At 39.9% G+C, this 25,331-nt stretch overlaps 1 protein-coding gene across 2 annotated transcripts in view; it reads left to right on the top strand.

Annotated features, from left to right (window-relative positions):
- The window catches only part of LOC109432419 (WSCD family member AAEL009094), a 130,093-nt gene that overhangs the window by 27,547 nt on the left and 77,215 nt on the right, over positions 1-25,331 (top strand). For both annotated transcript variants that reach the window (XM_062861105.1, XM_062861103.1), the window contains one exon: positions 4,414-4,532. The gene's annotated coding sequence lies outside the window, so the exon portion shown is untranslated. The remainder of the gene's footprint in view (positions 1-4,413; positions 4,533-25,331) is intronic.

Raw genomic sequence — 25,331 nt, 5'->3', positions numbered from 1 at the left:
TTTCTCTAGGACTTCCTTAACGAATACCTCCGGGAATTTATCCTGTAATTCGTCCGGGAATTTCTCCAGGAATTCCTCCGAGAATGTCTCCGGGAATTTCTCCAGGAAATCCTTCATGAATTGTTTTGAGAATTTCTTCTGGAAATCTTCCAGAAAATCCTCCGGGAATTCTTTCAGGAATTCCTCCGGGGACCCTTCTGAAATTTCTCCGGTGGAATTCCTGGGGAAATTCCTGGAAAAATTCCCGGAAGAGTTCCTATAGAAACTCCCGGAGACATTCCCGGAAGAAAAAATGGAGCAAAAGAAGCAATATTGTAGGGCGACAAAATTTGTCTGCAGGGTGTCAAAGACGGTGTTAAAGTATTCTCTCTTGTACCATTGTATTCGACCGTCTACTATCATTCCAAATGGCTCTTAGCTTGTTGAACAGCTATGCTGAAAATGGAATACTCCTTGTTCATTAGGGTGTTCATTCAAATATTTTCTTAATAGTAGACGGAACCTATCGAATAATATCAGAACCAAGGACACCAGATACGTCTTACTTCCTCTTGAATTTTGGAACAATTTGCTGGACGTTTTCCGATTTTTGAGATAAAATTGTTCGGATGTTATGATTGCTTGTGTCACCTAGCGTCGCTATTGCAGGATAGATATCAACCTGCCAAACAATTTTACAGAAAACACGATGCGTTTAGCTTATTACAGTAACGAGATACACGTGTTTAAATATTATACACAAGGTGCCACCTAGCGAATAAATCACGAATCAAAGACTCAACTATCAGACAGTTTTTAGCTTGCTGATATAGAAGTTTGAAGATTTTTTACCCTGGCGCCACCTAGCGGACAATTCACGAACCAAAGACGCCATTGCCAGATAGTTCTCAGCCTGCTGAGCAACTTTGCTGAAAACGGCATGCTTGTACCTAATTAGGATTTCGAGATATACGTGTTTGAAATTTTCAAACACATTGCGCCACCTAGCGGATAAATCCCAAACCAAAAACTTTACTATCAGATAGTTCTGAGCTTGCTGAAGAATTTTGCCGAAGACAGCATCATTCTATCTTATCAGGTTTCTGAGATATGAGGGTTTGAACATTTTTGACACTGGCGCCGCCTAGCGGTCGAATCACGAACCAAAGTCGCCGTTGCCAGTTAGTTCTTAACCTGCTGAACAAATTCGCCGAAGACACTATACTTCTATCTCATCGGGATCTTGAGATATACTTTGCGCAATGTATGTGGCCAATTTTGGTACCCCAAGACAATCCGGAATAACTCCAGAACCATGTGGACCAGGCACCCATGTCCCCGGCATCATAAACTAGGAGAGTTTTTCGGAAAGTTGTAAAAATTTCATCAAAATCCATCGAAAAACAAAAAAGTTATGACCATTTTTGTGCTTTTCTGAAGGTGGAAAACGTACGTTGGCTGGATGAAGGTTAACAAGAAGGTACGATTACTCGTACTTTTTAATTGAAACAAAAAGGCACGGTAAATGGATACCCTAAAAATCAATGGTCTCCATCCATCGTGCCCCATATATCTAGAAAAAATCGAAAATTTGAACATTCGTTTTTCTAATAAAATCTTGCAAGTTTTTACTTGAAATGAATTTAAACGAAGAAAATTCCCTTGGCTGGGTTGTTTTGATCATTTTTAAACAAAGTAGAATAAAATTTCTCATACACGGTGAATGGGTCCCTACTAGCACGGTGAATGGTGACCTACCACGGACTACCCTTTACTAATTGTACTATATCACCAAATTTTGTGAAACATTATATCTACAAAGTACAATATTAAATGTGTAAAATCAGCATGAGGACATGGAGATGGAGAATAGTCTAATTTCCAAAGTTATAACAATTTCTGTCAAACGTACATAATTTCGAGATAATCGCGTTTAAAGTTTCAAGTATACACTATGCGCCCGTAAGGATGCTTGGATGCTTGGATCTCTATGAAAAATTTACAAAGCATTCTCAAGAACCCATGCCCAAAGATAAAAGAATTTAAAAAATCGATTTTTTGCCCAATCTCAACATATGAAACCCAGACACGGATACCGTCTTTAGCCAGAGGCTCTGCAGACTGAACGGAACTTAACACTAGACAACGGACACGCGGAGTATGCACCAGTGGATACGGAGAAGAAACGAAAAGTTTCACCATCCGGACCGGGAATTGAACCCACGCCCCGTAGCATGGTGCGATTAGAAGCGTGGTTACCTTAATCGCACGGCTACGAGGCTCCACTCATAGGGATTTCATAGGGATAGCGTTTCAAGGCGTTTCAATGCGTTTCAGGGCGTTTTATGAGATATCAAAGGAGTTTAAGGGGGTGAGTTTTATGGAGGTTTCATGGACGTTCTTGAGGCGTTTCAAAGCATTTCAGTGCGTTTCAGGGCGTTCAGAGATTGGGGAGGGGGGGAGGGGGTAGAGACTCATGAATTTCACGGAGGTTTCATATGGGTTTCAGAGGCGTTTCAATGCGTTTCATGACGATTCAGAAAAGTTTTAGGAGCTTCAGAGGCTCTTAGGTGAATTTCAAGAAGATTTCATGAAAGGTTTAAGGGGCGTTTTAAAGCGTTTCAAAGCATTTCCAAAGGGCGTTTAGCGCGTTTCATAAAGTTTCCGGGAGAGGCTTAAGGGAGCATCAGAAGCTAACTGCTTGCAGCAGTTATGAGAGTCGAAAAGCTCTTAGAGACAACCAAATACGTTAGTTGATCCGATGACGTATACCAAAGAAAGTTCTTGGAGATCCTCAAACAGACAATGAACTCACCACTTGACAGTACATAGTTGCATGAAGCTGTGTAAGCATAAATTTCATTCATAATGCTCCAATAGATCACTCATTACGCCAGTGGTGCTCATCCTGTGGCCCTCCAAGCCTTAAGATGCGGCCCGCGGAGTACTTTAAGCCGAATCGAAATTTTTGAACAATTATTAACCTGAACAAACTCAATGAGAAAGTTGTGGAGATACTGCATGGAAATTATAAGAGCATCTCCTAGAAAAATGTTCTGGTGCCACTCCAACAGAAATTTCTTATACAACTTTAGAATAAATTCCTCGAGCAACGAAAGACAATTTTCAGGAGTAACTACAAACAAGATTTCAGGATCAACTGCATCAAGACACAACAGATGTCTAGAACGCCTGAGGAAAATTTGAACAATAAATTTGAAGCAATTTATGCAGCAACTTTAGAAGATAATGTTGAAGAAACTTCCGGAAACAATTGTTAAAATTCTAATTTTTGAAAAAAAATAATGGTGAAGTATTTCATCAACTTTAGAAGAGCCTTATGAACAGAATTTACTAAAATCTTCAAGAAACTACTGGAAAATTTTCGGATAAATCCGGAAGCTATTCTACGAGAAATTCTTGGAAACGATTAATGAGGGATTCCTGAAGTAAATTCAGGGCAGTTCCAAAGGCAAATCTAAGAGGAGTTCTTGGAGGTGTTCCAAGAGAATTCTTGAAAAACTAAAAGAAACTTCGAGAAATTTCTCGAAAACCTTTTGGAGCAACTCCACAAGAAATTTCAGGAGAAAATCCAGCAAACCTTTTGGAGCGATTGAAAAGAAATTCTTGTAAAAGCTGCTTGACAAGTTCTTGAAGTGGCTTCAAGACAATTCTAGGGGCAACTTCTAAATTGTTTGTTTGAATTTCAATTTGAAGCTTAAACGTTTTTCTTATGAAACTTATGAATCTAAATTGAACTCAACGAAGGGCAATAGATTATAAAGTTTGACCCTTACACAAGTTCTGAACAGTTCAGATTTTTAATAAATATGCTTTAGAATTGTTCTTTCTGTTGTTTTTGTGCATCGATGTTTTATGCGGCCCGCAGGTCGATCCCGAATTGCAAATTTGGCCCGCGGCAAGGCCCGCGGTATCGTCCAGCCTGAGCACCATTGCATTACGCTAGTAGATAAGATGACCTAAACTCTAGGGAGTCTTTAGTACTCCAACTGCTCTGAACATAATCAAATTCCATTTAGGTAACGTCACCTGAATGGACGGACCTTAATAAAATATATCTAAATGGATTCTACATAAATGGAGGTTTTGGTGTAGTCGTATCTCAAATTTTATCGAAATCCTCCTTCCCTACACAGGCGAATCATCTTGGGAATAAAGATTCACGTCAAAAAGTAAGAAGAGTATGTAGGGTCTGGGACCATTTCGATTTGGATTTTTGGAAATGGCTAGATACTGTGCCTATCTGATCGTTTCTCAATAATCAAGTCAATCGGTTTAAAATTGACTGAGTTATAGCAGCAAGTGCCCAAAATGGGTGCTCCTGCCCAAATGGTCCCAGACCCTAATGCAAAAATTCAAATCCAAAATTATTTGGTTTCCTCACAGATAAAATTTCTCCTTCCTCTTTTCCAGATGGCAACAGTAGCTATGTAGCTCGCACAAAGTGGAAAATGAATTGATCAGCGTAGACGGTGCTTATCTGACAAAGTTTTCCTCAAAACTACTCAAAAGGCTGTAATAAGAACAAAATGGTAAGTACCACACGACACGAAGTACCAAAAGAACAGGGTTGGGGTTAAGGAGGATGCACTGAACGGTGACACTCCGCTCGCCGGGCAAGACTGATGGTACTCCCCCTCGTTTCAATGGTGTCGAGCCAGGGCGACAATGGCGCTGCTCGCTGCTAGCTACCGAGACAAAGAGGAGTGCCATCAGAGGACGTCGTCGGTCGGTAAGTGCCTACTCTCCGAAGTGGAAAACATTTAATTACACTGAATTGCATAATATTGGCACAAGGACACAACCCGATGCGCGATGGAATACAGTTGGGACAACACCAGCCAGCAGGAAGCGTCAAGGCGAGCTTGTGTACAGATAAAATATAATTAAGATAAAATCACCACTTCACTGAGCGCCTTGTGCAAACGATTTTCTACTATCTAAAACTAAGGCAACTAGGGGAGAAAAAGACGGGACGTGCATGATGAGAAATAGCATAAACGACATTCATTTCCATTTGGATTTGGATTTTTCAGGGTTTACTAATTGCTATTTAGATATACGCCATATAATTTTAATCAAAACAAGTTTTAGATTTACAACAAGTAATTTTACAACTACATGTGGCAAGACACCTCATTTGTTTCAGTGCAAACCCATTGTCGGAGATTTTCAATCGGTGCATTCCGAACCACTCCAACCCTTCCGGGAGGATGAGCCTCCCTCGGAGGACCACAATGCCTGACAGGATGCGCCCATTGTAAACACTTTTGCAACAGATGGTGAAAAAATACTTCGCCGCAATGGGTTCCGCTCCAACTTTACAATGTTTGTTTGTGGTGTGAGGAGGGGGCCGGCCCGCAAGCAAACAACACGAGATTGAACCTATTAGTCCGGAACGAAATGTTGTATTGTAGCTGTCTGTCGGTAGTATCTTCAGTCAGTGGTTGCGTCGGGTCGGGGTCGGTATGGTATGTAAACTGGGGTTCCACCCACCGAACAGCATTAACCGTACGTACAACCGACCATAATTCCGGGTGACACACTGTCATGGTGTGTTTATTTCACTCGATACTGTTGTGCCCGGTGTGGTAACGGTCATCTGGTAGGAACAAACTGACTTAAAGTGCATTCTGAAGTGGAAAAGTGTGTACTTAACGCAAAAAAAAATAAATGTTGCTTTAATGGTAACTATTGCACATCATAATTGCTTCACAGCAATAAATTAAGTTGACTAACAATAAATAAGCCATTACACAATAATATAATGGATAGTCCTTTGCCACTTTATGTCTACCGCTAGGGCAATGATAGAAATAGACATGTTTAAATTTGTTTAACACTTACTACTAGTAGTCCTGGGGACACTTGGTAGTGCAGAGGGCCAAATTTAAAGATCTCCATCCTGGGCGATTTTCAACCATCATCGCCTAACCCTTTGGCCAGGGCAAATTTCTGTCGACTTCCTTTGATTCTTTGTTGAGGCTGCACTGCCATGAGCCTACCTGTGCTGCGGTGTTCTGGAGAGTTTCAATCTTACGCTTGCTTACAAATTTCGTTTCCGCCCCTGCCGACCCACCTTCACTTACGCTTCCGAATTTCTTTTGGCTTTTGATGACATCGACGATGGAGCTCCACGTCAGAGATCCAATTAAGAGGCCACCATGTACGAATTATAACCGCAGGCATCTACAAAGATCTGCAGAAGTTGAGTGTTCTCCACTGATACACACCAAGTTTCACTGGCGTACTGAAGCACAGATTTCACGTATGAGTTGAAAATTCGATTTTTGGTGCGTCGACTAATCTGATTGTTTATCCATACATTTCTCAAACTCGCAAAGGCAGCCCTAGCCTTCTTGATCCGTGCACCTATGCCGATCTTGGTGCCGCCATTGACTGCCAAAATATTGGAAGCTTTCAACATTCTCTACTGCTTCCTCAGCTATCGTAAGCTGGAAGGGTTGACCGTGTTTACATCCAACGATTTGGTCTTATTGACGTTGATGGTAAGACCTACCGCCGAGGAGCGATCGGCAAGATCATCGTGCTTACTCTGCATATCAGAACGCCATTGAGCTAGGGGAGCAACGTCATCAGCCAGTTCGAAGTCATTTAAGTGCTCCATGATCATGGGCTGCCACAGCAACCTACAATATGGATCACGATCAATAGCACCTACCAGGATCTCGTCGATTACGATGAGGAACAGTAGCGGTGATAGTATACATCCTTGCCTCACTCCAGCAACGACCCGGATGAGATCGGACATGATACCGTTGTGTAGTATTCTGCACGAAAATGCCCTGTACTGTGCTTCAATGAGGCCGATGATTTGCTTAGGGACACTATTGCTCCTGAGGGCTCCCCACATATTTTCATGATTGAGACGGTCGAAAGCTTTTTCGTAATCAATGAACACCACGTAGAGAGACTCTTGGAATTCATTGATTCGCTATAGAATTATACGGAGCGTTACAATATGGTCCACACAGGATCGTCCGGCACGGAATCCTGCTTGCTGCCGTCGGGGAGTTGCGTCAATCTTCTCCTATATCCGGTTAAGGATCACTTTGCAGAGGACTTTGAGAACGATAAACAGTAACAGCATTTTTGAACTCGGTAAGCTGATAATCATTTTTGGTGTAGAATCATGCCCTGAGTTCGAAAACGCGAAGGAAAAAAATACAGTAGAGCGGAATTTTTTTCCACTTTCCATACAAGGTTGATGATTTGAAATCGATTTTTGTTCTATTGTTAAGCAAAGTCGCTCACTTTATACGTCTCATTCTCTGTAATCAATTCCAATTGAGCTAAATTTTTACTATAACTCGCCTACATATGATATGTCAAAAAAACGCTGAGAAAGAACTTTTAAATTGTTTTTTCTTATTGAGAAAAATACATTTCTTCATAAATTTTGCTAAAATTTAAGGAGATCGTTCCCAAAATTCGCCAATATCTTGAATTTCATCAATCTGACGCAAAACCTGCATTAAGATGATCGAATGGATATTCAGCTTTTAATTAATGGAAAGAGATTTAAAATTTGTTGAACAAAACGAAAGATATTTGAATTTTATTCAATTCTATATTTTTTGAATTTGTAAAACTCGATATTGAGCAAAAACTCAAAAACAGTTCTACTTAAAAAATTTTGAAGCACGGTTTCGAAATCAGCGCAAAATTATGCTTCAAAAATAGTGGTCGTTGACAGAAGTTCACGACTTTCATTTTATTTTGTAAACTAGTGTTATCGCATGCAGTCAGGTACCCTTTTTGGGTACTTTATTGAGACGCCTTGCATCCAGTCGGCCGGAAATGTCGCGGTTTCCCATATGTAATTTGCAATTACAACCATTACAAACGCCCAGCTTCCTATAAATAGGACAGCCCTTTTGATGGGAATATCTTCAGAATTATGCAAAATTTTAAAATACTTTCTTCAGAGAAGATGTTCTCCACATCCATACCTTGCTCATAGTGGATAATATAGTTTGTGACTGGTTCAATAGGTGGCGTAAATGATACTGCAAAGATTCCTTATTGTCATGATCTATGAGCTTCATTTTCAATCCGGAAATAAAAATATTTTCCTGGAATCTTGACAATGGTTAATAATTTATAGTTCATTTCTTCGGCAGAGTTGTTAATCAATACATACATAAGTCGAATGATTGTATGTTTATTGGCTTTTAATGTTTATGTGCTTGTATGTTTGTCTAATTGTATGTTTATATGTACATAGGTATGTATATACGTATGTACATATGTATGTATGTTCCGGCATAACTCTGGAATGCGTCAAGAAATTCCAATCAAATATGGCATACACATTCCCAAGGATGTCGTGGTGGTAGTAGGGGTATTGGAATTCAAGATGGCGGCTTAGGTTCCAAGATGGCGGCCAAACTTCAGAAGGTATGCTATTTAACGGCAATGCTGGTTCGGATACTATGCAATATGGGTATCTATCGATCGGGCTTTATGAATAGAACTCAAAAATGAATATCCGACGCCATTTTGAAATCCAAGATGGCGGACCATGTCCAAGATGGCGGCCACGGAATGGTAGTTTGAGCTATAATATATGGCAATATGGGTTTCTATCGATCGGACTTGGTGAGTAGAAGTCAAAAATGGATATTTAACGCCACTTTGAAATACAATATGGCGAACCACATTCAAGATGGCGGCCACGGAAAGCTAGTTTGAGCTATAATACCATGCAATATAGATATCTGTCGATCGGGCTTCATAAATAGAACTCAAAAATGAATATCCGACACCATTTTGTAATCCAAGATGGCGACCACGGAATGGTTGCTTGAGCTATAATACTATGCAACATGGGTATCTACCGATCGGGCTTGATGAGTAGAAATCAATTATCGATATTTGACGCCATTTTGAAATCCAAGATAACGGACCATATCCAAGATGGGTATCTATCGTAGAGGGTCAGGGTCGATGGTAGGGAAGCGGGTAGGGTAAACGGTGGATCAGCCGGTCGGTTGGAGGGTTTGGGTGAAGGATAGAGTAAAAGGGGTGGAGAAGATGGTTAGGGTAGGAGATAGGGTAGACGATAGGCAAGATGGTGAGTAGGGATGGTGAGTAGGGTTGAGAGTAGGTTCAGAGTTAGGGTAGAGAGTAGGGGTTACGGTACGATTAAACATAATATAGAGAGTATAGTGAAGGGTTAGAGTAGAGGGTAAGGTAAAGTTTGAGGCAGTGGTTATGGTAGAGGATAGGGCAGATGATAAGATTGAAGATTTTGATAGAGCGTAGAATAGAGGGTTGGGATAGAGGGCAGAAACAACAGTAAGGTAGAGGCTAGAGAGTAGGGTGAAGATTTGAGAAGAGATTAGATGAGATGAGGTTTTTCGAGATACAATTAGGAATTATTTTCCGGAATTTTTTCAGGTATTCCTTTCGAAAATCTTCCCAGGTTTCCTCTCGGGATTCCTTCAGATTTGCTTCGGAATTGCTGTACGGATTGCACCAGGGTTCTCTTCAGAGATTTTTGCAGGGGTTGCTTTAGAAAACCTGAAGGAATTCTTTTAGTTATACTTTTTTGCATTCCTTCGTGCTGCCATTCCTTCAAAAATTCCTTCCGGGATTCTTGCTGTGATTCCTTAAGGGATTCCTCCCAAAAAAAAACTATGAAAAATATAGATTTCTACCGAGATTTTTTTTTCAGGCAATCCTAGATCATAGAGACATCTTTTATGATTCTTGCAGGAATCCCTGCTCAGCTTCCAACCGGTATTCCTGTCACGATCCCTCCAAGGATTCCATCAGATATTTTTTACGGGATTCCTTTAGAAATAACTTCAGGGATTTCTGCCAGAATTGCTTTAGAAAATCCTGAAAGGATTCTTTCAGAAATTCTGGCCACCATTTTTTCATGGATTTCTGCTGAAATTTCTTCACAAATTCATGCTAGAATACTTTCAAAGTGTTCTGTCGAAGTATATTCAGAGCATCCTAGAATTCTTTCAGGTGTACATGCTGGGATCCTTGCTGGCTTCTCGGGAGTGTTTCAGGCATTCATCTCGGGATTTATACAGCAACTCCTCCCGGGATTTCTTCTGTGATTATTTCAGGGATTCCTACCAAGCTTTCAGCTGTGATTCCACTCAGGATTCTGCCAGATATGCCACCCGGAATTCCTTCAGTAAATCCTGCCGGGATTCCTTCTGGAATTTCTACCGGGATTGTTTTGGAAAATCTTTTTTGAATAGATGGCGTTTGAGAAATAGTAATGTGAAATGTAATTTCAGCCTTTTGTATTTCAGTCTTTTGTATGCAATTCTCAATTGCAATTAATAGATCGAATAAAATTGACTTTTTGGGTGGCTTATCATTTTTCATGTAGCCGAGAGCCGAAGTTTTCTTTATATGACATTCTGTATTAATTTTGGCCAAATAGTATGAATGGAAAGTTTGAAAATATTTCATCGGAGATAATTTTAATTTAGCCAAGTTTTTGGCTATTTTCTATACAAAAATTCAAGAGATAATAGGGGGATTCCCTTAACAGCGTAAACTGCTTATTAAAGTTTATTCTGATTAAACGTCGTGATCATCAAGGCAAACTTTGATTATTTCATTCGCAATTTCATGAAACATTTCAAATAATCAGAAAATCATGGCTTACGCTGCACTTTAAACTGTTTAGTGAGTCCCCTTATTGTTTTATTTCAAAATACGTCCCATACAAAATGTATGGACAAATTTTCGCCGATGAAATATTTTCTAGTCTTCCGATTATGAATATATACCCCAAATACTAGTCATTTTCAAAGAAAAATGCGAGGTACATGAAAGCTCGATAATAATCGAGATTTTGACACCGTGAGACACATTATCTTTTCGATGTAACTTTGATATTGCACAGAATAACCTCATAAAACCCACATATTGTTAAATATTTTTGAAAATTTTACGTACGGTGAGTAGGTTAAGAGATTTTGTTTTGTTTTGTTGTTTGTTGGGTATTGAATGAAAATTTCAATTATTTTATCAGAAATCTTTATCTGTGTATAATTTAACTTCTACACTATTTTAACGTTTGGTTATGCTACAAATAGTGAGCACTCTTTATTGGATTTGTTTTAGAAAATTAAATTTGAGAGATGTTGAGCACTGCAGTTGAAACTACATAAAATTACAAGGACCATGCATTGCATACTTTTAGGGTTTTATCGGGTTAGATTTATGCCCCAATTTATAAGTCCTTTTCCTATTCTCAACCTGCTACCCTGCTCAAATGGTTCCACACCCTAGTCATCTCAAAAAGCTCCGTACCACCGCGGTGGGCGTTGCGTATGTGGTTATGGAACCAGGTGAGCCTGAACGTTCTTTTCACATCCATCAGCGATGGAATTTGTTGTTCATTTTCCACAGCGCACATATTCTGCAAGTTTCATCAGCGCTGTTAACCACGCTGATGGAGGGAAAAATGAATGGAATGAGTCCTTGCCGGGATAAAAACTATGCGATTTGCCTTTCAACGCATATTATTACATTTTAGTGGTTTGTTTTGCCATCTCTTATTTATTGATTCTTCCTGTAATATTAACCCTTCTAACTTGCACAAAATTTCAAGGTTCCAGAATCGGTTCAAAAGTAACCACTTTCCTAGGGTCATCAGGTTTCCGAATATCCGGAGAAGTAACCAGTGTATCCAACATCTCTAGAAACATGTTCTACCTATAATCTTGTTTCGCCGAATCATGTAGTTTGACATGGCACAAGCCAGGTTCCAGATCTGGTCAAAAAGCGGTTGCTCTTAGAGCTAGATGACAGTTCAGAACGAGATGAATTAGCCTAGGGCTAAACATCTCGTTAATACAGATAAAAAAAGTACAGAACGAGTGAATGAAACATACAGGTTTGACGCTATGAAATACCAAGAAAGCCATATTACAAATATTGATTCAAGAATGTTCGAATAACAAGATTCCCTAACCTAACTTATAAGTTGCAACGCAATTAAAACTTCCATCAAAGTGACAAACTTTCCAATTAACAGATTTGGCTTCCGACAGTTCAATCCTTAGGCTGAAACATTCTCTGTCAGCTATATTTCCGGAAGTTATTCTGCAAACTATACGTGTCTCATCTGCACATCAGAAACACGATAACTGCAAACCATATGCGGCACCCTTCCAGAACCTAGCTCTCTAATCGAAATCTGCCGTGCTCCGAAGCCATCGTTGAATATCGTTGTCATTGCATCCAGCAGCTCCGTTCTGCAGCAACTGCAATTTGCAGTACAGCAGCACTACTGTAGTGGCGCAGCACGCCTGACACGGAAGGCTTATCATTTGGGGCTGGCAGAAACCCCGGATGCAACCCGTCGTCGTCGTCGTCATCGTCGCTCTTTCCGGGGTTTGGATAATGATATGCAAATCAGGGCATCATTTTCCGATTAGAAATTCCTAGTTTTGATCGTGGCGTGCCATCAGCTTATCCATCCATATACGCTGTACGACCGCATTGGGATTTTCCGCAACTTATAGGCTAAATTGTTTGAACTGTGCATTTTCGATTTCAGAGTTGTTTGGAATAGGGTATCGCGCTACTTGGGCGGTGGCTTCTTTATTCGTCTGTTTTCCACTATAACTCAGTCAATTTTGAACCAATTGACTTGAAATGTTGTACACGGGTAGATACTATACCTATCTCACTGCATTCCAAAAATTGTGTCAATTGGTTCAAATTTGACTGAGTTATAGGGGAAAACAGACGAAAATAGAAGCCACCGCCCAAGTGGCGCTATTCCCTATGTGAAATTTTACAGCCAGAGCTTTTTTTATGCGGGGATATGTATCGCGCTAATTAATAAACACATTTTAAAACTTAAAAAATGCGTCAAAAAGTATCATGATATCTCATGCAAAAATAAGCTTTCAGTAAGAAAAACAGTATAGCAAAGACAATTACATACCTTTCCTTACGTTTATTGGGCGTTTATTGGACGAAAGGTGTTGGCCACAGTACACCGCGATGTTGGCCGCTACTCGAATTAGAGGGCCATGACAGAGTGAAGAGCAGCAGTACTACGTGTGTGTCATGAAAATCGTTTACTTCAGTTCCCACCAATCAACCACGCTTATTTTGCGCGACGTGTGCGGTGAGACAAGTCGAATGAGGTGACTCGCCCCATTTGGTTTACATTAGTCGTCTCACGTCACGTGAGACGAAACCGGTCGTCTCATCTCACACGCCACGCAAAAAAGCCTGTACATCTGTCAGTACTTGTCGGAGTGATCAAAGCATTGCCTTTCATCGGATTCTTCGACAAGTGACTCGGATAAGGTGACATCAAGCCGCGTCTTTCGAAGATTCCACTGCGGGCACTTCATTTGATCGTTCATCAATAATAAGCCTTATCCCCTTTTCTTTCCTGGGCTGTCGAGGAGTTGGTGGTATTGTCCGTCTATAAATGTCGAAACTCGGTCAGCGTAGCTGACCCGACAAAAAAGCTCCGTCAGAACTCTCCCTTCAACGTAGTTCTTGCCTTATCAGCCAAACCGTAAACCCGTTCAAATCTATCGAACCAGTACAACTCGCATGAGCAATAGCATAGACTAGACCCCTCTATCGACGTCTTAATTATTTCTAATTTGCCAACAATCTTTGACCTAAACAACATTTACTTTCCTTCTTCATGTTGAAGAAATAAGAGAAATTCAATATAATTTATTCCTTTGAATTTAGTCTCAAGCCACGAAGTCTTCCTCGTCCGAAAACGCCCTGGGGAACCGAGATTTGAAAAAGATTTTCTATCGCGGAAGCTTCCGTTGGCTGAACTGCATCATGACGTCTACGCACATCTCTTCTGGACGTTATCTTCTCCTTGGATCAAAGGTTGTTCATGCCATATAAATCCACTGGTTTTACATCAAATAGAGCTTCAGCCACAACATTGTTTGATAACAACGCTAAAGAAGAAAACCTTGGATAATTCATCTAGAACTTCATGGAGATCTGTTTAAAAAAGTTATTTGAAGCAATTTTAAAGTTTACTCAATTGTATTTATGTCATTCTGAACGACTAAAGAAAAACACATTTACTGACAGTGAGAAGCGTCAAAAGAGCCGCCTCCTTATGTCCATTCAAACATTACATAGTGGGGGATTAAGGTCATTGAAAATTGATGTAACTGGGGTCATGGGCGAATAGGCAGTCCCGTATTGATTGTTGACAGCACCCTTGAATTTGTCTCATGGCGACAAAAAAAAAAATAGTCCACAGCGCGTCCGGATGACCGCACCTTAGAAAATGTGTCTTGGCGACAATAAAAAAAAATGTACACAGCGCGTCCGGATGACCCCAACCCAGTGCACTAATTCTGTATCAAAACGGAAGCAAACCAATATTCATAGTGCGTCGCGATTTCGTGTCATTACAGTGATGACAGTGATAAGTATGACAGTAATAATAATGATAAGTGATATCCCAGGTAAACTAAGAGCAACCGTAATGGCGGGTACTGTTCGAGCAATCTGCGCAGCGCTAACATTTTGACTTAACCACCCTTTTCTACACCGGTAGCAGTCAAATTAGTCGCCCTGTATCGTATCTGGAGGACTGTTATATCCCCACAGCATTTCTAGTAGCGCAACTTTCGCGCTGTTATATTTGATGAACCATCCATAGCGCTACTACTGTGCATCTAGCAGTGACCGGTAAAATTTTCTGTAATGATAGAGGGCTGTCAAATGGGGTATAGACAGGGGACTAATTTGATCTTCTTCTTTTCTTGTCACGCATAAAAAAACTCTTCTGCTGTGTTGAGATATAGACGGTCAAGCATGAGGTTTATGCCGATGTTTGGCTGGCTACGGAAATATCGTATTGGTGAGATAGGGAAACAATTTCCTTGAATATAGAAGCGCACCGTTAAAGGTGCTCTAAGCATTTGTATAAGCCGTACAGTAAACCTTATTAAGCATTTGAACTTTGATTTGAAGTGCTGGCTGACCTACATAAACAGTTTGCATAGCTGCCTTGAATTATCTTAAGCTGTGCTGCCTAAAATATGTCGGCTGTTAATTAGCATTTCAACTGATTCAGGTGTTTTCGTTTGGGAGCATTCAGAATGCGTTTTAACTGCTCTCCAAATGCTAAGAGCAAAGAGTATGGTAGATATGTTGTGTTTGTGCGCGTGCTGTCTCTCTCTCTAACTGGATCTATGCCTCTGAAATAATGTGCACATTTGAGTATTATTTCAATACCTAACAATTTACAGAACCTCATATGCACAGATAAAAATAATGAGATTTACACGTCATGTAAACTTCAGTTTTGTCATGTAAACTTAATGTTATGATGGTTTACATGATATATCATGTAAATTTGTGTTATATGTCATGTAAACACACAGAGTCATGCTGAATTACATGACATATAATGGAAGTTTCCATGATATTTTATGACTTTTACATGATATGTCATGTAAACTTCTGTGATATCCCACGCTCCAATCATGTGCATCATTTGTCACAGAATTTTACACTCTTTTTTCGATCTGTGTGGGATTACAATAAATGAGTTTGTGGTTATCATATTTTTCAACCACGAAGAGAATTTGCGGGAATCACAACATTTCAAGAATTTCTGTGTTCTCAAGATAAATGTATTCTAGACCTTTAAGAGAGTTCTATCAAAAAACTCTACCACGTGAGTATTATAGGGATAGGCGGGGCAATATGGACACCCTAAGGTTTTGATAACTTTACCTGGGAAAATGTCAAAAAAGTTTAGTTTTTTTATACAATTATCCTTTTAAAGTCTATTTAGCATCTATTGCATAAGAATGCTCTCGCAGAAAAATGATTTATCTACTTCAAAAAATGTTTTGAAAAATGTTAGTTTGTCATGACCGTCTTCAAGCATACGGGGCAGAATGGACACCCCCATGGGGCAATATGGACACCATGAGACTTTTACGAATTTCGTACATTATTTACACCTATAAAGTCATTTCATTACAAAACAACTATTATGGAAGAATAATACGCATAAGCAGGGATGGCAAAAATACTTTTTTCTCTTTTCCGTTCACCGACACCGACAGTAAAATAAAAACAAAACAGCGGCAGCACCAGTGGGGTGACATGGCTGTCAAACTCGGTACATCGCCGCTCCACCCAACATCATTTTTGGTACGGCGCGTTTTGGTACCCACTTTCTGGTCGGTTTACCCTAACTTGCTCTTGATTTTCGGGTGTGTGGCTCGTGTGTTGCTAGTGCTTATTTCAGAAATTACACATTTCAAACGAAAACGTTGTTTTTGATGATAGTTCCTCTTTCCTTATCACTTTGCACGATATTATATGTAGCAGCGAAGCAGTGTCGATGTTTCCAGCGCATTTTTTCCATGAATTAAGCAATCAAAACAAAAATATTGAACGCCATGTTGAATTGAATGCTGGGTAGATGATTCGGGCCTTTCGTCATCCCCCTGGGCAGCACCAACACCATCAGCAGCAGCGCCGTCGACAGTCAAGCTGGCGCTTGATAGTTTTCGCTTCCCCACAAAAATATTTATGAGCAGCCATGCTGAGGCGGGTGATTGCGAAAAATGTCAAATATTTTCAACTGCTAATAACTCACTTGTTTTAGTGAATAATTTGAATCTGTTTGCACAAATAGCTAGAGCACACTCCTAGCTTTGTGGTGCATATGAAGAAGTTTGTCTAGAAGCGGTTTGAAACGCAGAAAAATGCGAAAATGGGAGAGACAGAAATTTCTGTCGTCGTTGTGCTCGAGTACCGGCGCTCTCGCGCTTGGAAACCGTTTCGAGGAAGAAGGCTGCTGGAAAAAACATGTTATGACATTTATTTTTCGAACAGTTTGAGTTTGGCTGGGCCTGTGATATTCGTGTGGAAAAATGTCAAATGTACAGCCGGTAACCGTTTTTCCAGTACATTTCTCATCCCTGCGCATAAGTAGTTCATTTTTGTACAGTTAATTTAAATTTAGGCTGTTTTGAATAAAGCTTCGTTTTTGTCGGCATGTACAGCTGTGCCTAGAACAACTATTTTCCACTGCTGTCGTTTTTTGACCAATTTGTTTCACCCTATGTCTACTATAGTGAACATTTAACCGAAAATATACTGAAATCAAAGAATTTGGTTGGTTTGTGATTTAGGTTCCCTTGCCGCTTCTTTCAGAAAGGTGAGTGTCCATTTCGCCCCGGCAACAGAAGATATTTTCAAACTTGATTTTTGATATAATAAAGAAGAAAATATAAACACGTTAAGCATGTAGATACAGCAAAACTACTTGCATGTGTTCTAGAAATATTAAGTTTTGATTGACCTGCAATAAATTTATCACTAAATCTTATTTTAGATGGTGTGAAAATAATAATTTCCATGCACAAAAAACGGAGGACGCAACTTTTTCGTGTAAAATCAAGTATAATTATAATTTTGAATGTTTTTTCCTGAAACTACGTTTTAGATAAATGGACTATATTCTCCATTCATTAAAAGTTTACAAAGTTCGCATATTTTAAAATATTGAGGGTGTCCATTCTGCCCCGGGTGTCACTATTGCCCCGCCTACCCCTATTTTACGTTGTAGCGCGGTGTAAGAATTTGGGTAGTTATTTTTTCTTTATTTTTATTCTTGTGAAGAGGGTGGATGTGTGACAGTAGATTTAATGTTATGATACCGGTCGGTCAGCATCGACCCACAACGCATCAAGCAATCAAAGTAGGCATGGCTCTTCAGCCACCCGCGTCTTCATCACCGACAAAACAAGGTCAAAGTGCAAAAGCCAAAACATTCCAAAAAGCTCCCGCTTGCTCGAAACGAATCTAAAGTGCACAGAGTCGTGGGTTCGATTCCCGCTGGAGCACATGGATTCCTTTTCATAAATCAAATCTCAATTTGTTCATCAAACATGTGTTTCCGTTGTGTGCATAAATGTCAAAGCAACCAAACGCTGTACCTCCTTTATTTCTTGAGAAATTTCTGAAGAGATTCCTTAGAGATTTCTGAAGATATCCGTGGTGAATTTCTGTTGATATAATTTCTAACATGTCTACAGAAATTGCATACAAAGGTACATGCGCAATTCCTAAAGAAATACTTAAATAAATTTTTGAGGATTTTCCGGTCTTGTGGAATTTTTATAAGGGAGGAATTTATACAACAATTTCAAATACAATTTCTGAAAGAATGAACAGTACACGAAAATCTTCAAAGTACTACCTAGAGAAATTTCTACAAAAACAAAAAAAAAAATCGTGGGGAATTCTATAGAAAAACACTGAAAAAAATTCTAAAAAAACATGATCTGTTGAAGACATATTCGAAAGAATACCAATAAGATCTGGACAACATCTGAAGAAATTCCAACAAAAATTTCTAAAAGAGTTCCTTTGAAAATTTTCGGAATTTCTAATTGAAAACCTTAGAGAAGTTTCTAGAAAAAAAACTCTTAATCTTTATAAAAAAAATGTCCCTAGAAGAAATTTTTGAAAAAAAAAATGGAAGGAAATTGTGAAAGTATTCTAGAAAAATGCCCTTAAAAATGTTTGAAGAAATACATACAAATTTCTGTAGCAATCCTTGAAGTAATTTCCAAAAGAATTACTGAAGGAATTCCAGGAGGATTTCCTGGAGAAATTTTCAAAGAAATATATGCGTGAGAATGCATTGCAGAATGCATGGATACCTGGAGGAATTTCTGAAAGTATTCAAGCTGAGATCATTCTAGGAAATCCTCCGAAAACCTTTTTTCTACAAGAAACGTGGAAAAAATGATAAACCTTGAAATAATTCCTCCTTTTACTTCATTATAGCTATACGTCCCTACTGGGACTTGGCCTGTCTCGCTTCAACTTAGTGTCCTTTGAGCACTTCCTCAGTTATTAATTGAAGGGATTTCTTTGCCTGCCATTGCATGAATTTGTTTATTGAGAGGCAAACACAATGATACACTATCCCCAGAGAGTCGAGAAATTTTTCCCGACTGGAACGGGAATCGAACCCGCCTTCTCCGGATTGGGGACCCATAGCCTTAATCACTAGGCTAACTGGAGACCACAGTCTTTTTTGAAAGAATTCCTAAAGGAGCCATCCGAAAAATTCCTAAAGGAATCTCTGTCGGTGCCCCTGGAGGTCGTGGAGATAACTTTGAAAAAGGACATGAGAGGAAATACATTCTCCATGATTTTTTAGAGGAATCTTTAGAGGATTTCGTGCTGAACTCATAAAAGGCATTCATGCAAGAATGTCCTTTCCACGATAATTAAAATTAAGCGATTAAAAATGTGAAAAACTATTTCATAAAGGTGGTTCCCAGGAATGATTCATAATTAAGCACAATTTTGAAGTCACTTCCATGGGGACGTACATGTACAGGCGCATTGAAATTTCAAAATCTTGAGTAACCAGCTCTGAATTTACCATGATAGTACTGAGTAGTACACTATGTCCAGCTAGCCGACCCTAATATCCCTAAAGCGTTATCAGATCAAAACGTTCACCCATCAGCAAAAGCTCTGCCTGCGGATGTGGAATCTGTGCGGTCCATGGCAATGATGAAAGTTGCTGAATGGGTGCGCTCTGGTAAATGAACAACAAATTCCATCGCTGATGAATGTGAAAGGAACGTTCGTTCGCTCTCAGACCCATCTGGTTTTCCATACCCCATAAGCGACAACGCGAATCCCCGAAGTTCGGAGATGATAGAGTGCTGGTGGTAGGTAGAGTAGCGAATATGGGAGGCAAAACATTATAGGCGGCTGTCGAAGGCAGAAATTGTTGGTAGATATGTGGTGGGAAGCTCCTCTATGGTAGCAGTTCGAACGTTATTGATGATTCGCCATTCTGGAATGTAAATTACGATATGCCAATCCCTTTTGCCCGAGGATGATGATGAATTCGGTATTATTTCTGGGATTACGTGCGGATGACATTCCGTTTCGTGGTTTCTTGATTGATTAGTTTTCCATGGTTGTTGTTGTCGCGCAGGGTGGGGAATACAGTAAAAAGCTGTAAATGGAATATTTAACTTTATGTTTCCTGAAATAATAGTTATATGAATAGAAATTATGATACACAATATGTTCTATTTTGTCTATTATTGCCTGAATGAAAACAAATTCTACTGTAAAGATGGTAAGAGAAATATACATCTTGCAATATTTTTAGTTTACTATTTCGGATTTCAGCTTAAACAGTCTTTGGTTTTAGCGTTGATTTTTTTTTCTTCGCCGACGTTTCGGTCCTCGGATCGGGCCTTCTTCAGGGCTCGATAATAATCAACTGGTCAATTTATTAAAACTGACCAGTTGATTATTATCGAGCCCTGAAGAAGGTCCGATCCGAGGACCGAAACGTCGGCGAAGATAAAAAAAAAATCAACGCTAAAACCAAAGACTGCCTAAGCAGAAATCCGAAATTGTAAATTACCACAAACAGTCGTTACACACAAATATTATTAGTTTCAACTAGTAGTCGAGAGAAATGCCAAATAATATGAAAATGTTTATTTTGCTTAGTATCTCGTGTATTATTTTGTTAATAGCCAATAACAGATGAAATTATAGGGTGAAGTTTACTGCATTGCATAAACGTATACAAGATGTGTATTAGAGCACTCTCCTCCAATAATTGGAGCCTGAACTAGCAAACTTTCGATTCAATTGCATAATTTACCACATTTACTTCATCAACGATCTTCCCATCACCATACAAGGCTGTGATTTATTCACATCCGGGGGCACCACCCCCATTCAGAGGAAATGTGAAAATTCCTATAATTGCGCCGCTGCTTTTCTCGAAGCGACTCACACTTCATCATTTCCACCATCAACGGCCACGTAGTCGAACGAGCCGAGCCGAGTCGAGTGGTCGGGAAGTCGTAACCCCTTTTAGCAATCGGGCAGCGTTGTTCGGATGCCAGGCAATCATCCTTCGACCCATCCTCCCATGCCCTGCCCAGGCTCACCATGTCAACCAACGCGAGTGCGAGATGGCTATGGCACGACAAGAACAAATCTGAATCCGTCCATCCGTGATGTGGTTTTCGCCGGCGTCGTCGTCGTCGTTGACCGGAACACATTTCCACTTGTGTTTGTAGCGTCAGGCTCCTAGTCCTCATCAAACCCTAGAGTGTCCCACGGGTTAACAGTCAACTGCACATTTTGCGTCTTTGACATGACATGATTTCCATTTTGGATGGACCTCGGACAATAATGTTATGCAGCCTGCAGCGACACAACATCGCATCGTGGCGCTGTTCTCTAGGGCTCCATTTGGGTGTTCCGAAAATATCCCCAAAGCTATTACCCCTTGCTTTTTGGGTGAGTGGTAAGAGTACTAGCTATGCTTTGGTGTACTGCTTCTCAAAATGATAGTATCAGCTCCGGTAAACTGGAGAGCTGTCTGTCCTTCCGTCCACGAAAATGTATTCACTGTATTTCGTGACCACGAAAATGTATTCACTGTATTCTATTCTTCAGGTGGAACACAGTGAATCCATTTTCGTTGAAAAAATGATTGATATGAACGAAAAAACTGCTTTCAGATGTTTGATGATGGCGATGATTTCAATGACGAATGGTTCAACGTTAAAACGTTTCATTGAAATGTTTCACAGTATGAAAGCTACAATATTCATTACACGGTACCTACGTTGAATTGCAATGGTGAATCATTGCATTCGTGCATCGTTGCATTAGTGCATCATTGTATTGCTGCGTCGCTGTATTGGGAAATCATTGCATTAGTCCATCATCGCATTTGGACATCATTGCATTGGCCCAATGTAATATTAGTACACATCGTAGGATTTGTAGAGCATAATAAAGCAATTCAGTAGTTTTTGTAAAACATTCATGAATATTCTTTTCATTCTATGGATTTGGACCCCACAACAGTCATTTTCAGTCAAAAGGTGGATACATGGAAGTATACCTTCTGGCGCTCCTCAATGAGATGCACAATGCTTAGTGAAATATTTCACAAATGCATTGATGCAAGAGCTTCCTTGGAATCTTTTAAAAGGGTTTTTTCCAGAAGATTCTGTGAAGAATAATATCGTATTTTTGTGTTAGGATAATTTGAATGACTTTAGGTTGAATTGAGGAAGATAGCCAAACTTCCGCTAATTAGATACTAGAGTGGTTCATTCATAAACGGTGGGTAAAACGAAGATTAGGGTGACCCAAAAGTGTATATGGTGTCTACAATACGTTCTTTTCATGGTATCCTCAGCATTTTCAAAACTATCTTTCCTAGCATACGTGGCTAGCCACGTCGGGTTAGCTAGTTCTACATATTTTCATTCAATATTCAGTGAAGCCAGGGATTTTTTTTTTCACCAATTGCTACCGAAAACCCTACCGGGATTCTCCCAGGGATTCCACTAGCTGTTCCTTCATTGATTTCTCACTGGATCCTTCAGATTTTTCTCCCCGAGTTTCTTTAAGGATAAGGTATTTGGAGTACATAGCTCAAATTTTCTCGAGAACAAATCTAAAAAACCGTCAAACAGATCTGGCTGAAAATGTAACTCAATGTTTACTGTGCGGAAGCAAGCATCAAGTAACATTTTCAGTCAGGTATGTACGTTTGAAGGTTCTCTAGATTTGTGCTCGAATAAATTGGAGCTATGTACCCCAAATACCTTCCTAGGTTTCCATCAAGGTTTCGCGGGACGCCATCAGAGATCCATCTCAGCATTTCTTCTATTACTTTCCCCTAGATTCTTTCATGGAGAGTTCCCGGAATTTCGTCAGCGATTTCCCTCTGGTTCCTTTAGGAACCCTTTCCGGAACTCATTCAGCGATTTTTCCAGGATTGTTCTAGTGATTTTGCCGGGATTTGTTCCTGGAATCCCACTGGGAGTTGCTTCCGGAATTCTTTGATTTATTCGTCCCGGAATTACTTTAGGGATTTCTTCCAGGACTCCTTTCAGATGTCAATTTCTCGATTTTTTTCCTAGACTAACCAAACTAATTAGAAATTACAATGTTGGAATGCTTTAAAATTATGTACACAACAAAAATACATGTTTGATGATCAAATTGATATTAAAATTACGAAACGAAATTTATATGCTTTGTTGGAAACTCGCGCTAGACTCCATTTACTACTTGATCATCTCAGTTCCCTGAAGGCGTAGAACTAAACTTGATTCCTCTATCACACATGGATTGCTTCTTTTCACAATCATTCGGATAGAATACGATGAACACCTCTCACATGGCTTTGTTGTGTGCTTGTGGGGTCTTGTACCATTTGGGCAGATGCACTTTCTGCAATAATTAAGTAAAGTTTTCACAATTCTTCTAGGAATTCCTCCCGGCATTCCTTAACCCATATCCGCCCAGCGTCCTATTTATAGGACAGATGCCCCAAACGCCCAGCGTCCTATAAATAGGACAGTCCCTTGGATGTGAATATCTCCAGAATTATGCAAAATTTTAGAATACTTTCTTTAGAGAAGATGTTCTCCACACCCATACCTTGCTCATAGTGGACAATATAGTATGTGACTGGTTCACTAGGTGGCATAAACGATGCTGCAAAGAATGCATATTGTCACGATCTGTGAGCATTATTGCCAATGCGAAAAGAAAAGTTATTTCCATGTAATCTTGACAATGGGTAATAATTTACAGTTCATTTCTTCGGCAGAGTTGTTAATCACACATTCCTTAGGATGTGGAGGTGATAGCAAGGATATTTAAATTCAAGATGGCGGCTTAGGTTCCAAGATGGCGGTCAAAACTCCAGAATATATGCTCTTTAACGACAATGCTGCTTCGGATACTATGTAATATGGGTATCTATCGATCGGGCTTCACAAGTAGAACTCAAAAATGAATATCCGACGCCATTTTGAAATCAAAGATGGCGGACCATATCCAATATGGCGGCCTTGAAATGGCAGTTTGATCTATAATACCATGCAATATGGGTATCTATCGATCGGGCTTGATGAGAAGAAGTCAAAAATCGTTATTTTACGCCATTTTGAAATCCAAGATGGCGGACCATATCCAATATGGCGGCCACGGAATGGTAGTTTGAGCTATGATACCATGCAATATGGGTATCGATCGATCGGGCATGATGAGAAGAAGTAATAAAACAATATTTAACGCCATTTTGAAATCCAAGATGGCGGACCATATCCAAGATGGCGGCCACGGAATGGTAGTTTGATCTATAATACCATACAATAGGGGTATCGATCGATCGGGCTTCATGAGTAGAAGTCAAAATCGATATTTAACCCTATTTCGAAATCAAAGATGGCGTACCATATCCAAGATGGCGCCCATGGAATGGCAGTTTGAGCTATGATACCATGCAATATGGGTATCTATCGATCGGGCTTCATGAGTAGAACTCAAAAAATAATATTCGACGCCATTTTGAAATCCAAGATGGTGGACCATACCCAAGTTAGAGGCCACGGAATGGTAGTTTGAGCTATAATACCATGCAATATGCGTATCTAAAGGGTAGATGGTAGGAAAGCGGGTAAGATAGAAGGTGAAGCAGACGGTCGGGTAGAGGGTTTGCGTGAATGATAGAGTAGAGAGAGTGGAGTAGAAGGTTAGGGTAGAGGATAGGGTAGACGGTAGGGAGAAGGGTAGAATAGAGAGTAGGTTTGAGGGTAGAAAAAATGTTAGGGTTAAGAGTAGGGTAGACGGCACGATTAAGCACAATATAGACTAGAGGGTACGGTAAAGGATAGGGCAGTGGTTATAGTAGAGGATAGTTTGGAGGGTAGGGCAGATGGTAGGGTTGAAGGTTATGATAGAGCGTAGGATAGAGGGTTGAAATAGAGGGCAAAGAAGACAGTAAGGTAGATGCTAGAGAATAGGGTGAAGAATTGAGATGAGATTAGATGAGCTGAGGTTCTTTTTCGAGGAACCTTCAGGAATTCTTTCCAGGATTTCTTCAGGCATTCCTTTCGAGAATCTTCTCAGGTTTATTCCCGAGATTCCTTCAGATATTGCTTCCGATATTCCTTCAAACATTCCTTCCATAATTCCTGCTGTTATTCCTTAAGGGATCCCTCCCGAAAAAAAAATGACAAAATATATGTTTCTTCCGAGATTGTTTTCAGGCAACCCTAGATCATAGAGACATCTCCTATGGTTCTTGCAGAAATGTCTGCTCAGCTTCTGGCCGGCATTCCTGTCATGATCTCTCTAATATATACATTAGGTATTCTTTACGGGATTCCTTCAGGAATAACTTCAGGGATTTCTGCCAGAATTGCTTTAGAAAATCCTGAAAGGATTGTTTCAGAGCATTCTTTCACGGATTTCTTCTG

Source organism: Aedes albopictus, chromosome 3 (genome assembly GCF_035046485.1).
Source record: "Aedes albopictus strain Foshan chromosome 3, AalbF5, whole genome shotgun sequence".
Taxonomy (NCBI): Eukaryota; Metazoa; Arthropoda; class Insecta; order Diptera; family Culicidae; genus Aedes; species Aedes albopictus.
The sequence above is the reverse complement of the archived record's forward strand: the minus strand, read 5'-3'. Positions and strand labels throughout refer to the sequence as shown.